We start from the raw sequence: 16,352 nt of genomic DNA on the forward strand, positions 1-16,352 counted from the left end.
AAATAAAAGGTTTTGGTTGGAATTGAACTTCTTCATAGCATTGCAGTAACATTACGCTCATTTTTAATTCTAAAGTCCAACATTGTTTAACTGTCTGATACTCTCTCTTCCTTAGGTTTTTTCTTTTAATAATGGTCTTATACTCTTTCTCTTCCTTCAGATATTTTTGTGAGTAATAAATAAAAAATATATGCCTGTATTAAGTATTAATATTTCGTGCAGTTGTCTCTCCTGAGCGCCTGCCAAGTTCACATTCACTTAACAATGTTTTTTCTTACTGTTAGCCACGATGCAGACCTTGGTGGTTTGTTTGTAAACGTGGTCCTGAAATACTTTTCCATTTTGATATTTCATTTTTAAAGATTTTAAAGCAAGTCAGTGCCAAACACAACAAGGTATAATACATAAATAATGAACGAAAAAAGTGGAGGGGCAAAATATATAGTTTTGACCCCCCCATATTCAAAGTGGAGGGGCATGCGCCCCTTCTGCCCCATGCGTTTGCATCTATGCAAACACTAATGCACTACTGCAAAGCAACTGACTTATTAACAGTAAGTATTTTTTATTTAATTTATTGTATTATTTTATTAATCTTATTACTGGTGTGTGTGTATATATATATATATATGTATATATACACAAATTATTAATTGAGTAAATATAAATGTTAACTTGACTTTAAAATAATTACTGGTCCTGAATGTATTGTTCCTAAACAATAGCAAAAATAATCTTACAACACTATGGATTATTATTTTTTGTCAGCCCATTCGTCACAAGTCACTTGAACGAGTGTATTCTATTATGTAGGTCCACAAAAATTGCCTATTGGTCAGTAGGAATGTCTTTGCACACTGTCTTCTGAAAGAAGTTTTCTTTATGTAGAACATGTAGTGAATGATTGATATTATTTGAAATATATTGCCGAAACCCAGGTTTGTCGGTTTAAAAAAATAAAAAACGTATTTTCTAAATAGGTCATCGGGGGTGTTTTCTTCGGTTATTATCGGTTAAAACTGAAAACTTCACGCCCTAAATATATATGACTTTGATCATTGTTTGAACAGTAATTGTAAATTGCTGGTTATGGTGTTAACTCATGCTGCTGGACTGTGTGTAAATATTCCCTCTTTACTTCATTATTCCGTGGTCCCTGACTGACTGCTCTTGCAGATGGAGCAGAGTCTCTATGGTCTGCAGTGCACTGGCTGATGATGTCATTGCGCACAAACAGCGTCCCTGCCTTTTCTTCTGTTTCCGCTTCAGGAACTCGGTGTTCTGCTTGTGCTGGGCGCTCTGTTGGCTTGGCAGGTACAGTACAGTACTCTGTATTCCCTGTTCCTCTAAAACACTCGGGTCGAGTAACTGAAGGCAAAAAAAATAATTATAGTCAGCACTTGGATATCCGTTACCCAGATACATGACAGTCACGTTTTACTGCCCTTGTGTTAAGAATAAAGTCAATCCCCATTTTATATATATATATATGTGTGTGTGTGTGTGTGTGTGTGTGTGTGTGTGTGTGTGTAAAAAATGAATGCACTTACCTGTCACACGGCATTCCCGACTCTGTCACCAGTTTTCTAATACAAAGCCCATCTCTTCAATGTTACAATTTATCTGAATATCCATCACAGATGCGTTTTTTTTTTAAATTCTTTAGTGCCAAATCAGTCTTACATTGTTCAGTTACACATTGCTTCCTCCAGTTTCTATGGACGAAAATGCAGCCAAAACAAAGCGAATGAGACAAGTTAATCACTCTGCGGTTTTAGATACTGTGATGGATGTATGTATGTATTTATTTATTTATTTTTATCTGTAATCTTTAGTTGCTTTTGTGCATTTTCATTTGCAAGTGTACTGTGTCATTAGAGCCTTATCGAGCAATATATTCTGCAATTTTGAATACTGACTTTGGATATTGTTTTAATTCTGAAAAGTTGTTGTGTATTTGTTTTTGTTATTGTGTTTTGTTTTTTTAATCTTTTGCTTTTGCTAGATTGCATTGCCATTTACGTTTTACGACTTATGTTTTTTGCATTTCTGTGCATGGACAACATTTAGATTTTATTTTGCTGTTCTGTTGTTAATGGGAAATGTTACATACCACTTCAATACGTATGGATTTAAATGTATGTACTGTATTACAGTTAAATTGTTGTCGCTAGTTTTGGCAAGTGATATTTTCAGAATCATAGAGTTTTTAATTGAAATACTGCTTCTGTAAAAAATATAGTACTGTACCAACAAAACCAGTACATTAACACTGATTTGGTCTATATCTGTAGTACAAGCATGGCCTTTGTTCTGTGCAGTCTCATTCTGCGTCCATCAGAGTGCATCAGGCATTTTCTGAGTAGATTGTGGAAAAATGTAATATACTTAATCACATACTGCAGATCAAAATGAGTGGAATAAAGTGGACAGGCTCTGTTGGGTGATTTTTATTTCAAAACGCTTGGTTACGAAGACGCTGTCTTGTTAATCTAAAACATGAAATAAAAATTACTCTTGAAAAGTGCACTTTAGGCAAGTGGGTTTTTATTTTTTATTTTTTTGCTTTCCCAATCTCTGGAATTCTCCCTCTCCCTCTGGGCAGCGTCCCAAGCTATAGGACCCCTGTTTGAACTGCAGACAGATTAGACTGAGCCAGACTGTCTTGCTAAGGGTAAAATGCTGCCAAGTCAAGTAAAGGCAAGCTAGCTTTACTTATGTCATAGGGAACATGAAATAGCTTAGCCCTCCTCTGACTGGAGGATGGGAGAAACCTCTACATCCTGGTGATGTAGAGAGTACAAGATTTTGTTTAATTTCCTAAACTTTTATACAAATTGGTAATCTTTGTAAGCAGTCAAAAAGCAGTCATGAATGGCTCTTTTAAAACAATGATATGTGTTATGATATACTGCTACATCAATGTGCATGAGACGACATGTGTATCACATTTATGTGTAAAGGTTGAATAAATAACCGTACACCCATGTGGCAGTGTGCCCGCCCCTGTATGTACTTTGTGTTATGTGCTGTATGTTGTGTGTGTGTGTATTGGTTCTCGGAGTGTGGTCTGTGTAGCACAGGTGATGTAAAGTGTATAATTGTATTTAGGCACAGGGATTGCACAATCACTCCACGTGCAGATTAAAGTGAATATCAGTATGGAAGCATGGGGAGCACAGTTAGTTCACAAGCAGTTGTACCGAGATTCCAATTGAATGACTGATTATCAATCGAGTCTCGGTACAGCTGCATAAAAGAGGCAATGTTTCACTCACTCAGGGTTGGGTGTTTGGTAAGGAACGAATGAGAGTCAGGGAGGTAGAATAAATATTAATAAATGTAACCATTGCAATTTTGTGCTGGAAGCACCAGCACGGTACTTGTTTGTCTCACTGTGTTTGTTAGTGTCCGTCTCTTCGTTTGGTCAACGTATAAATGTTTGCACTTTAATGGCCCCACTGCAATGTGATGTGAGGAGAGGAGAGGAGACGGTCACTAGCACTATCTTTGTGTTTGGGATTGAGTGCTTCTTTAGCCAAGATCAGCTACTCTGCAAGCCTGCATACCCAGCAGCAATCATTAGCAGCCTGTGTAAACAGACTGGTGGTTACAGTGTTACACAACATCAAGACTGAAGGCTTGCTATGCTCTCGCTGCACTTGCTGCTCTCTGTGTGTACGTCCCATCTTTGCTGTTTTTACATTTACTGGGTCAGTAATCAAATTTTGGTGCAGGTTCAAAATTCAGACTATTTACTAACCTTAAAGTTATTGTTGTTAACAAAATAATTCCATTTGCTACAGTACGTAGGTCTCAAATTTGCAGTTTTTAAAGCAACATGTAGCAAACATGGTATTTTACCAGTCTATTTATATTGCTCTGATAGGACAGAATTGCATGATGTAATATGTGTAGGGGGCTGTCCTTCCTCCTGAACCTTAGTTTATAAACTTCATTAGGCACAGACATGCTTGAAAACCACACCATTGGGTTATTGCTTGCAGGTGAGTTACTGGACTGCAAGAAGGAAGTCACGAGCCATTGCTGCGGCATTGTTCCCAAAGGAAATACTTGAGGAAATACGTCATATCGCCATGAACTTCAAAATATAGTACAGTTTTGTATTTTAAAGTTGTTTTGATACATTTCTCTTTGTTTAGCATCTTGAGTGTTTTGAACTACTGTAATGATCAAAGTCAACCCCTCTTGGCGCAAGGTTCACTCTGCTGTTAATCTGTATCTGAGAGAGAGTGGTTTCACATCCTGGAAGTGCTGGCTGGTGTGTCGCAGGTACTGACAGCACTTCCTAAACACACCAGAATGTGTCATTTAACAAGTTATTATTATATAGTGTCCAAACCCTTCACAATGTGTGACTCATCGAGCTCACACAGCGATGAAATGCAGCTCTGCCACAGTCTTTCTCAGTGACTCAGCTTCCTAAACCTGCCAGAAGTTTCCAAACAAATCAGAATGCTTGACTGGAGGAAGCAGCAGCAAAAAGAAAGTACTGCCAAAGCACCCAGCCCTTTTATACAAGTTTACTGTGATTAAAGTGGTAAAAAAGGTTTAAGGGTGGTAACTGGGATTCAGAACTCCTCTTGTTTAGATACATTATTAAAGGAAAAAAAAAACAGATGCCTGCTAAATCTGCTGTGAACTGATCACACTTCAATAACTTACCTGCTAGGAGTTGTTCCTGCATCCATAAGGGAAGGAACAACATGTTAGGCAGGGCTTTAGATTCTGTGGAGTACAGCAATCCACACAAATCCAAGCTTCTGTTTCTTCACTTGTTTCACGTGGAATGGTAAATTAGCCCGATCAACACCAATGCCCCTCACCTGTGGAGAGCTTGATTGGAATGACCGAATAGTCAGTTTGTGCAGCTCTGTCATTGATACGCGGTGAATCGTTACACTGTTTAAGCAACTGAATAATGTCGGTGGAAAATGTGTAAAGTGCTGGGGGGTCTGTAGAAGTGCAGGTGAAAGGTGGTGCAGGTATGAATTATGTTTTGTAATGTATCATGTTGTATAGGAGGCCAGCGAGAGTATTCCTGCAGCAGGGCTCCATGCAGTTTGGTAGATACTGCTTTGGTCGTGGGTGTTCACATTTTGTTTAATAGATTTGACAATTATTTATTCCAGCACATATCCTCGTACAGAACAACCTCTTGGTTGTAACTGTGCTGTAGCTACTGTACCATTGTTTGTACTGGACTAAACCCAGTGTGGATAGGGAATGGTTTAGAACATAAGTGTCTGTCAACAACAAACTTGACCTCGTCCCACTCCCGTCACACTCCCAACCACAGCACTGACCTCCCTCTACTCCCCAGACACACTTCCAAACCCAGCGCTGACCTCCCCCTACCTCCGACACACTCCCAACCCCAGCACTGACCTCCCCGTATTCTCCAGACACACTCCTAACCCTAGCACTGACCTCGCCCCACTTGCCAGAAACACTCCCAACTCCAGCACTGACCTCCCCCTACCCCAGACACACTCCCAAAATCAGCTTTGACCTCGCCCCACTCCCCGACACACTCCCAACCCCAGCGCTGACCTCCCCCTACCCCAGACACACTCCCAACCCCAGCGCTGACCTTGCACCACTCTCCACACTCCCAACCCCAGTGCTGACCTCCCCCTACCCCAGACACACTCCCAACCCCAGCTCTTACCTCCCCCTACCCCAGACACACTCCCAAAATCAGCATTGACCTCGCCCCACTCCCCAGACACACTCCCAACCCCAGCGCTGACCTCCCCCTACTCCAGACACACTCCCAAAATCAGCATTGACCTCGCCCCACTCCCCAGACAACTCCCAACCCCAGCACTGACCTCCCCCTACCCCAGACACTCCCAAGCCCAACACTGGTACCGAGTTGGACTGGCAGCTGTGTCTAGCTGGAAAGGCCTGGGTTTATTAACACTACAACACAGTTTCGTTAGGAAACAAGAACAGATGCAACTCATTATCTTCCAGCTTCTTTCAGAGCACGCCAAAGCATGGCTATTATCCCTGACACCACTTCTGTGTGTGTGGCTGAGATAAAGGCACTGGAGTTATTTAATTACATTTCACATTTCCCGTAGGGGAGTTAGTAGCTTAAAGTTGTCAAGAGTATACAGGCTCTGTATATAGGTCTTAGCCTTAGTGTTTTACACAGTAGTAAGTCTAGGGTGTAGGCCAATTTATTTCATATTTTCCTGTGATGGACTTTCTTATTGATGTATAAACATTCAAAACTGTTTAAAGTGAAGCTAACAAAGTAATTCAGTGAATTTTCTCCTTCATGCACATCCACTCATTCTATACTGTAGGTCTCGAGTGTGGTTTTGAAAGAAACACTTGTTTAGTAAACATGTATTTTCATTTTAAAACATGATATCTGTTTCTGCACAAGGTTAAAGAAATCTCTGTTTGCAAGCCATGCTTTTAGACTTCCTGGCTTCTTTCCTGTCAATAACCAGTTAGCTGCTTCCCCTATTGACTGGTGTTGGAAAACATGGATTGAGAATTGATTAGCAGTTTGCTACGCATGTGGACTGGCAGAGCTATACTGGTGTTTTTTTCTGAAAAGAGACTAATATTGCAAATAGCAGACTGTTTGGTTCAAATTGCACATACTGCTTACAATTGATAGAGACCTTGTGTCTACAAGTTTCTTGCCCAGCATTGACTGCAAGCTAACAAGATAACAATGCTGTGGACTAGAAGGGAACAGGCTCTAAAGACTTCAGAGAGATCGAAAGAGATAATCCCACTGGCATCAAAGGGGGTCGCAAGGAGATAACAAAAGGCAGATGTATGGACCTTTTGTCTCCAGGAGTGTGAAGAATGCACTGGGTTCAGAGGTTGTCACACTAGACTACACACACAGACACACACACATTAACACTCACACAATAAATTAAATTACCTTGACCATTGGTTAAGTGTCAGAGAAAGGGGAGGTGGACCATCTATACAGAAGGGTATTTAATGTCATGCAGACATTGTAATGTTGAGTATTCTGTTTGTCCTGTACCTGGGACCAGACTCCCTGCATATTTCAATAAACCTGGCAACTGATTGAAGAAAAGGACTCTGTGCATTTTCTTGAATCTACTTAATCACCATCATTTTTAAGTTACTTCAACTGGTATGCTTTTAGCCACTAACATGATTTGACCTAGAAGACACTGCTGGGGAAATTAGTTGAAATAGACTTAGAACCGAGGATAAGGAGATACTTCTTCACACAGAGTGGTGAGGGTATGGAATGGGTTTACCTAGCCATGTTATTGATGCTGAATCACTTGGATCCTCAAGACCCAATTTGACAAAGTTTTGAGATCAGTCAGCTGCTGGGAACCGGATGAGAACTGATGGGTCGAATGGCCTCCTGTCATTCATAAATCGTGTAGTATGTGGTTTTATAGGCTTTTTTGCAACATTTATACTAGAAAGTGACGGTGAAAGTTTTTATTGCTTCTCCTTATAGATTTGTTTAGAAAAAAAAAAAGAAAGAGGGAGCGCACGCTGGGACAAGTATTTGAATATTCAAACAAACACGGCCTGAAATGTATTCAGTGGCAAGAATGACCACATTTGTATTTGTTCATATAAGAAGACAAAAAATGTATTAAAGATATCAAACAAAGTAAACCAATGCATCACTGAGTTCTGAAATAAACAGGGTTCCAGGTTTATTTAATCCCCAGAGATTTCATTTTTCTGTCACCCAGTACAAATTGTGTAGTTATTTCCAGCTATAGAGAATATTTGAATATTCATAAAATTTTGAAATAATACTTGGAACATGAAAATTTGTCCCAACACTAAATACTACTACTAAAAATGTAAAATCCTGAAAAAAGAAATAAAAAATACTACTATGAATAAAATTATTAAACTGTTGATTTTGTTTTATGTTTTACAGATAAGCCTGTGAAGAAACAGAAGAACTGAAGTCACATTCCTGCTGCTCCAGGTGTGTGTGTGTGTGTGTGTGTGTGTGTGTGTGTGTGGGGGGGGTGGGGGGTTTGAAATTGTCACACACCGAGTCAGTTAAGACAGGATTAACGAACACCTGCTAAAGTTGTCTTCTTGAATGGAGAGGATTATTTGATCCCCCTCTCTCTCTGCTCTCTCTGGCTCCCTCTCTCTCTGTCACATTCAAGTAGTCTTTATTTGCATGACCAATCATCCAAGTATGGCCAGTGGTAATGTAGCAGATTTACAGACTTCAATATCACTGATGTGATAGAGCCATGTGAAATTGCTTTGTATCAGATGGAAAAGATGTCACGTTAAATTAACCATATAGTTCAGTTATTTTAATGTAACTATTTAAAATCTATAGTATAGGTTACTGTAAGATACAAGCTGATTGTCACCTCCTCGAGGTCAGAGCTTTGGCTTGACACCTGTTAATTCATGAAAGGCAAAAGCAGACTAGTTGACAGAAAATAAGCCTGCCCACTACTGTATGAAAATAGGCTGCTGTATGTGGTTTTACAGAATGCGGTTATTTGTTGCTTCTTGCTGTTTTCCTTTTTGGCCACTAGGGGGATATGGTGAGCCAGAGACTGGCTATATTTAGATGTTAAAAGATATCTATAGAGTTTGCTCCTTCAATACAAAAAACTGCAAAGCTATGGTTTGTAAAGCCGCAGGGCTACAGCTCTCTAAGGTTGGGATTCAGTCGTAATCATGGCTCTGCACTGTCCTAAAAACAGCAGCTTCAATGGCGTATCAGACAAAAAATGTTTTTTGTAATTAAATTAAAGCCTCTGTGCAGGTACAGTACAGGCTGGGTGAAGGAGAGAGACAGGGATGGATCAGAGAAGGGGTAGTGCTGTTATGTATGATATAAACTCCTGTGGGGTTTGCTTTGGGATTTGTTGTGTTGATTAACATTTTATTATTACTGCCCTCACCGTGGTGGGAGGTGTGTTTTGGCAATGGCAGCTGTCGGGATCGACTGTCCTTTCTCTCGTTATTAAATCTGGAGCTCAGGCTCCTGAGCTTGTGGTTTAGGGTGTACCTGGGAGGGGTACTTTTCAATCTGAGTTCATGCCAGCTGAGACAATAAGTCTGTTCTGCAGGAATTTAGAAAAACTGAGAGAAACTGAAGACTTTGAAAAAGATGGTGCAGTTTATCATACTGATTTCAGTAGGTCTTGCTGAGGTGCGTACTACAAGAAACAATTCAAGATGTGAGGTGCAGTGCACTTGGGGTTTCCCAAACCTGAAACCACGTTTTGCCTGAAGCAAAGAAGAATTAACGGGTACACGAATTCTAAAAAATTCTGAATAGTTTAAGCACTGGACAGAAACTAGGACCAGAGTTTTAGATAGAAACTTCTTCACAGATAGATTGGTGAGGGTGTGGAAAGGGTTACCTAGCTATGTTGTTGATTCTTTCAGACACAACAAAGTTTTGAGATCAGTTACATGTGATACAAGCATGCTTTAAAAAACAGTTCAAGCCTTGCAAGACCCTTATATCCTTTCCCAAATGAGTGAGAGGGACAGACAGAGATATTTCCAGGCTGCCGAGACATACTTTATTCATTTGTAATGCGAAGGAAATACAACAGCAGTGTAGTTGTAGTTGCTCTCTTCCCTTGCTTGGCTCTTAGACAAATTTCCTGCCATGGGGGGAGAGCAGAAAATCTTGATCAAACCTCCCTCTTTCACACACTCACAATCATACTTTCTCGCTTTATCTCTCTCTCGCTCACTCTTTCCTTATTGGTTAAATGAACTACGGAGTCAACATTTCCACTGAACGTTAACCATCACATTGCTTTAACCACTTTCCATGTTGTTGATACACAGCTACTCCCTTTCAGACAGGGTCTTTATAGAGAAAATCATAGAATACAGCTTGTAAAGTTCCGTTCCATTTGACTAGATGTATTCGTGGATGTCCCTGCATTTTAATGTGTTGTCCCAGTTGTCTGTGTCTGTATGTGAGCCTGGCTCTGCCCCTGCATACTGGATTTGCATCCATTTTCTTTATTTCCTCTTTTTTTTGGGTGCTGGGCTATGCATTTTTGTTGTTCTTTGACTTTGTAGATGATAGTATATAATTTTTAGGAATTAAATTACCTGCGCAATTTGCAAACGGGGAAACTAAGAAGACAGGGGGCAATGGAGGTTGGTCTCGGATCAATTTTATCTGCTTTTAAAATAGTACAAAGAAGAAATGTGGGTACCCTCGCTCTTTACTCACGCATGGTTTGTCTGGTCTCTCAATGCGGGTACCCTCGCTCTTTACTCACGCATGGTTTGTCTGGTCTCTCAGGTTTGCAGTTGTTTGTGTCGAAAGCCGTCCGAGTTAAAAACGTGTTATTTAGTGCATGTTTCAAATATTTAGTACACGTTCTAATAATACTTTAGTACGTCTTGTAATTCTAATTATTACGTCTACTAGTTTGGCCAATCAGATAACTGAAAATTATATGATATGAGAAGCAATGAATTTAAAGAAAATAGTATGTGTAATAAATTATCTTATTAAAAGTCTAATCTGCCATTCCTGCCCAATTCGTGGCGGTATATGGATTTGGCATTGGGTAAATTCTAGTGAAAAATGGACAGACCCGGACCCTCCGAGACGAGCATCAATAGGCGGCTTCAGCGCCTTAGAAATCGCTTTCATTCAGTGGTAACCCCACTGTAAGTAATGTATAATTTTAAACAAGTGTTGAGAGCTCTGACTTTTAATCTAATACAGTGCTCATCCGTTATAATGCGCCCCGTTATAGTGCGGAATTGGTTATAACACGGTAGCGTCGTGGCTCCATAATGCCATTACAGCAGCCCTTTTATACTGGTTATGAGGCGGAACACAAATAGCACGGTCTTGTAACTATGGCTCCCCACTATAGCTTATAAAGGGTGAGCATGGAATAGCTATGGTAACTCAATATTTTAGTGTAAATATAATTAGAAAATATAAAAACAATTGTGTACATTAATACAAACTGAACCATATCACGGCCAACATTGTCTGAAGAAGTCTGCGACACTCAGCAAATCTATATTTGCACCGTAGAAGAAAATCTCTCGCCAACATGGTTTGCAGTTTTCTTATCCTTGAAGTTAAAAAGTTGTTTTCCCGAAGGTGCTTGGCTACTCTTGTAATTATGCTGTATGAGTGTAAAATGACTAGCCCCGATGTGTGTAACTATGAGAAATGCATAGTTCATTTACATTATAACACATACTATTTTATGTATTCTGATTTGGTCCAAATCAATATGTGTACTAAATATATATTGTGTACTACTAGTGTACTAATATGTGTGTAAATATTTTAACGTGTACTAAATAATGCGTTTTCCACCCGGATATCCCTGGGACGCATGTCCCTTTCATGTTACCTTCTGTGTACGGTTGAACATTTTGCTGAAATCCATTTCAGACTTTTTTGCTGACTGCTTCACAAGCATAAGCAACTGTTTGAAAGACTGGCTGCTGACGTAAAGAAATGGCACAGAGACGTTTAATAGATTATTTTATTATTTTTTTGCACCCTAAAGAACTGAACCAGCACAAGATGAGAGCAAACCTGATGTCTGTTTAGCTGTACTGTAGTAATACTGCTAATTTAACCCATCTACTGGTTGCTTTTTTATTTCTTGGCAGAATTAATGCTAGTTCTGATGTTGGGTACCGGTAGCTTTTTTTTTTTCTTTCTAATTACCGTCGCTAGATACAGTGCCTATAGAAAGTCTACATCCCCTTGAACTTTTTTCACATTTTTGTGTGTCAGTGCCTCAGAGTTTCATGTATTTAAATGAGGATTTTTTTTTTCCACTTATCTACACACCTTACTCCACACTCTTAAGGGGGGAAAAAAGTTTTTATTGACAAATTAACAAATTATATATTATAAATACAAAACTGAAAGATCATAACTGGGTAAGTCTACACCCCCCTGAGTTAATACTTGGTGAAGCACCTTTGGCAGCAATTACAGCGGTGAGTATGTTGGGATAGGTCTCTACCAACTTTGCACACCTAGATTTGGCAATATTTGACCATTCTTTACAAAACTGTTCAAGCTCTGTCAAGTTCCTTGGGGAGAGTTGATGGACAGCAATCTTCGTCATGCCACAAATTTTTGATTGGATTTAAGTTGGGACTCTGACTGGGCCACTTAAGGACATTACCTTTTTGTTTCTTAGCCACTCCATTTTAGCTTTGGCTCTGTGCTTTGGGTCATTGTCATGCTGAAAGTTGTCATGGTGAACTTCCGTCCCAGTTTCAGCTTTCTTGCAGAGGGCAGCAGGTTTTCCTCAAGGACTTCTCTGTACTTTGCTCGATTCATTTTCCCTTCTATCCTGACAAGTGCCCCAGTCCCTGCTGATGAGAAACATCCCCATAACATGATGCTGCCACCACCATACTTCACAGTAAGGATGGTGTTCTTTGGGTGATGCGCTGTGTTGGGTTTGTGCCAAACATAATGCTGGAAGAGCCTCAATGGGAAACCGTTTTGGAGAGCCCTGATAACATTAAGTAAAGCACATTTCTGATTGAATTTTTCCTAGTTTTGTACTAAAACCTAATTCGCCCAGGACTAAAATGATTAACTCGGGCATCCTGTATCTTTTTACTCCTGTGCGAATCGACCATGTTAGTGTTATGTTGGAATTCATCCAGCATTTCCAGGGTATTCACCTCAAAGCAACATCATAATATAATATTGAAATTTGGTTATGATCTGTGATTGCAGTCTGGCCTCACTGATCTGAAACTGCAACTGTCATTACACAGGAGAGGTACTAAATAGGTATTTTACATTAAGTGTAATCTAGAAATACTGAAATGAACATAATGAGTGATGTGTCTCTGTTTACCTGTGTAACACAGTTTATTATTTGCTGTTATTGGTTCTCATGTCAGTGATAGGCACACACTATTGTCCAGTCTTTGTTGAGGCTCTTTAGCAAGCCCCGCCCTCGGAGAACGTCTTGGAAGGATGTAGCAGCATGTGAGAAGTAAGTCGCTCCCTCTGGACTTGCACACTATAGAGAGAAGATCGCTTACACTCCCCATCTACTAAGTACTTGCTGGTTGTCGCTGATTCAGGACTGAGCACCATTCCACTGAGCCTAGGTAGGACACACTGTCATTGAATACAATAGTACAGAGATTACTAGAATACGCAGGATCCCCAGATTTACCCCATTCTGTAATTCATTTAGCATACATAGAAAGAAGACCTGGCTGTTGGTTTTGTATGCAATGTGATTGCTTAAAATAAAAACAGTAACCATAACTGACCCTGAAGGTCTTTTATGTTGAGCTAGCGAACCTTTAACAAAAAGTGTGTTTGCATGTGCATGCATGCATGTGTGTGTGTGTGTGTGTGTGTATTTATGTCTGTCTCCGTGTGTGCAGTGCTCTTCCTTATCAGACAGCCTTTGTGAGAGAAAGTGATTGTGACTGCAGTGTGGAGAATAAAAGCAACCCCCCCCCCCCGCCTCTCCCAGCTGTGCTTCCTGTGCAAGCCATTCTCCTTGACTTGATGGATTACACTTCAGTGCACAGTAGCAGTGTCAGCACTCCCTGAGTGTGTGTGTGTACAGGGCCACAAGAGGGTAGAGCGTTATATAAAGAGAGAGCTCACACAGCTTGTCTCATGGTGCTACCTGGGGCTTGGCTGTGCTATCCTCCCTTGTTCCAATCAGACTTGTGTGATTCTGCTGATGACCCTGCTAGCCTTGTAGTGCTGATTATCGAGAGAGAACTTCAGCATCAGCGCAGAGAATTTACCATTTCCTTTTTGAGTAGGAAAGTAAAAACTGCAGAAATCAAGACAAACACCCAGGGGTCTTAACGTTTTATAGAGGTTAATTATTGAAACGTTTCTATGTGTTAAATGTTTAGAATTTTCCCTAAATGTTTATTCAAATATAGAGGTCAGCTGTATTGTTTCATACACAAAAGTTAGTTATTCAAAGTCTTTTCCGTGCACAATATTGTATACGTGTAGTCCCGTCCACATTAATATTGCAGTGCATCATAAAAATAGACTCCCATTGCATAGCAGCTTGAGCCATTCCTGGTTTTACTATGAATTTACGAAGCCACACTTGAGCTTGTTACCTACACTGTGGCTAAGGAAGCTTGTATAAAAACCTGGAATGGGTGAAACTGCTATGCAATGGGAGTCTTATTTCCATCCTTGTAACCGTACTCAGAAGTGGGGTACTATGTACTCTGTAGGCCTACTGTACAGATTTATATTTTGACACAACATAGTGTGTACAGAGTGCAATTTTGTGGGATTTTTTTCTTTTTCTTTTTATAAACCGGAAACCTAGTTAATTTGGACAACCTGTCTCTCTCCCGACATGTCTGGCTTAGTGAGGGACTACTATATAGCCAAATTTAAAAACAACTGTATCAGCCAGAAACCAGTGCAAATATGAAGTCTGGAATAAATAACTACAGTACACGTTTTACGTTTTTTCGCCAGAAGACAATAGGTAATGTGATGAGGTACCAGGTTTTTAGATTATTTTTTTTTTTTACTGTAATATGGTATACTCTTGTTTTACTTTTGTTTCCCAGCTAATTCTAAACTGAGGAATATTAAAATACACGTTTATTTTTTGAAAGAATATTTGAATGTGAAAACCCCATGTTTGTCCCGTTGCTCTAGACATACAGGGGAGTGATTTACTGCCAACTTCACCTGGACTCCCAGTTTTTACAAATAACTTTTACTGTGTATACAAATAGCTCAATCCTGCTGTAACCCTCATCTACAGAAGGGGGCACAAGAGTCAGAGTTTTATTTGGTCCTTGCTCTAATCTTCACTGATGTAAGAATTGTGAAGCAGCAGAGCTCCTGCAAGGAGATATTTTAAAAGATTTACATAGTAATTTTGCAGTCCCTCCCCATGCATTGCCCATGGCTATACTGTGTATTTACCATAGTTTACCATCGTTCGCCTTGCTTTTTTAATATGCTTGACCATACCTTTCTGGGTTTTACAATGCTTGCCTATGCTTTAACATACTTTCAGTTCTTTGTTACACTTTGCTATGCTTTTTTAATAAGGGAGGGCTGGTATTCACTGTGAAATGTTCACAGAGCCTGACCCCATCATTTAAAGCATTCTGAGTGCTGTTTCATTTCCTACCCGGATTGATTGTTTGCTTGTCTGAGCTCCTCTCACTGATCCAGTGTTTCAGTCCCTGTCCTGCTGTGTGGTGTGCAGGGTGAGTCGTACAGTTAGCGCAGTGCAGGGGTCCCCGAGTGTCTCCCCTGGTAAAAGCACGGCTGTGTGATGTGCAGGGTGAGTCATATAATTAGGTCAGTGCAGGGGTCACTGAGGTTTGCATCCTGGCTGTGTGAAATCATGGTCTTTGCTGGGGTTTCTGAAGGGAGCGTTGCATTGACTCTGGCACGCCCGTTTATCCTTATCACAGTACAGCTTGTTGACATCAGCTCTAAAGTTCCTGGGTGTAAAAGAGAAAGTTGACTTGGTCGTAGGATCAAAGGACACCCACTGAACCTTCAGTTCTCCTGAGTTCAGAATGGAAATGCCAAAGTGACACAAGAAAGGACAGCTTTTGTTCATCACTTGTATGTTTCTGCATGCTTTGCGATTTTACTTGTTGGTGTGTTTTGTAATGGATCTCCTCGTAGGGGCTGATGTGAGCCTGCTCTTTAGTTGAGTGGTAAGGCTTTCGTCTTTAAACCGAGAGGTTATAGGTTAGTGTCCAGCTCTTTCCTTTCCTTTCCTCTCAATTCAGTGGGCTGAGATGCCAAGCCATGTTTCAGTACAGGATGCGTTGGTGAGGATGGATGTTTTACTGTGAATGCAGTGGCCTATTGAAGGACAGGTTCCAGTAAGTGAGGTGATTATACTGTTAGTTTATGATGTTGTTTTAGATCACAGTTGCTCAGACATGAATGAAGACCCTTCTACTTCCCAGCACTACTGTCTTGAGAGGTCATGTTTGAGGTGGTTTGAATTACTGCCAACTTCACCTGGGCTCTGTCTCAGCAGTCAAGACCCATCTGTCTTAATCTGTGCTGTTGAGTGGCAGCGCTGTTTGTGCTCAGTCCCTTAGCATGAGGCGGGCAGCATGCTTGATCATCGCCTCTCTGTATCCTGTATGACTCGTCAGAACACACCACGTTCTGCCTGCAGGGTGTTTAGTTTCCAGGGATTAGTCACGTCTCTGCTTCCAAATAGATAAATAAAGATTTACATAGAGTGCTTTGTTGTTTAGCTCTGTTACATTACTGCAGGTAATCCTCTCCACACAACTTTTTTTAAACTATTTTTTTAATGTTTCTGTCACAGTCCTAGGAA

At 40.3% G+C, this 16,352-nt stretch overlaps 1 protein-coding gene across 11 annotated transcripts in view; it reads left to right on the forward strand.

Annotated features, from left to right (window-relative positions):
• LOC121312817 (microtubule-associated protein 4-like) overlaps positions 1–16,352 on the forward strand; it is a 128,506-nt gene that overhangs the window by 23,306 nt on the left and 88,848 nt on the right. For 10 of the 11 annotated variants that reach the window (XM_041244615.1, XM_041244609.1, XM_041244603.1 and 7 more), the window contains exon 2: positions 7,940–7,990. The gene's annotated coding sequence lies outside the window, so the exon portion shown is untranslated. Of the gene's footprint in view, positions 1–7,939; positions 7,991–13,041; positions 13,135–16,352 lie in introns of those variants that run through there. The other variant, XM_041244604.1, reaches the window with a different exon arrangement.

Source organism: Polyodon spathula, chromosome 3 (genome assembly GCF_017654505.1).
Source record: "Polyodon spathula isolate WHYD16114869_AA chromosome 3, ASM1765450v1, whole genome shotgun sequence".
In the NCBI taxonomy this organism is placed as follows: domain Eukaryota; kingdom Metazoa; phylum Chordata; class Actinopteri; order Acipenseriformes; family Polyodontidae; genus Polyodon; species Polyodon spathula.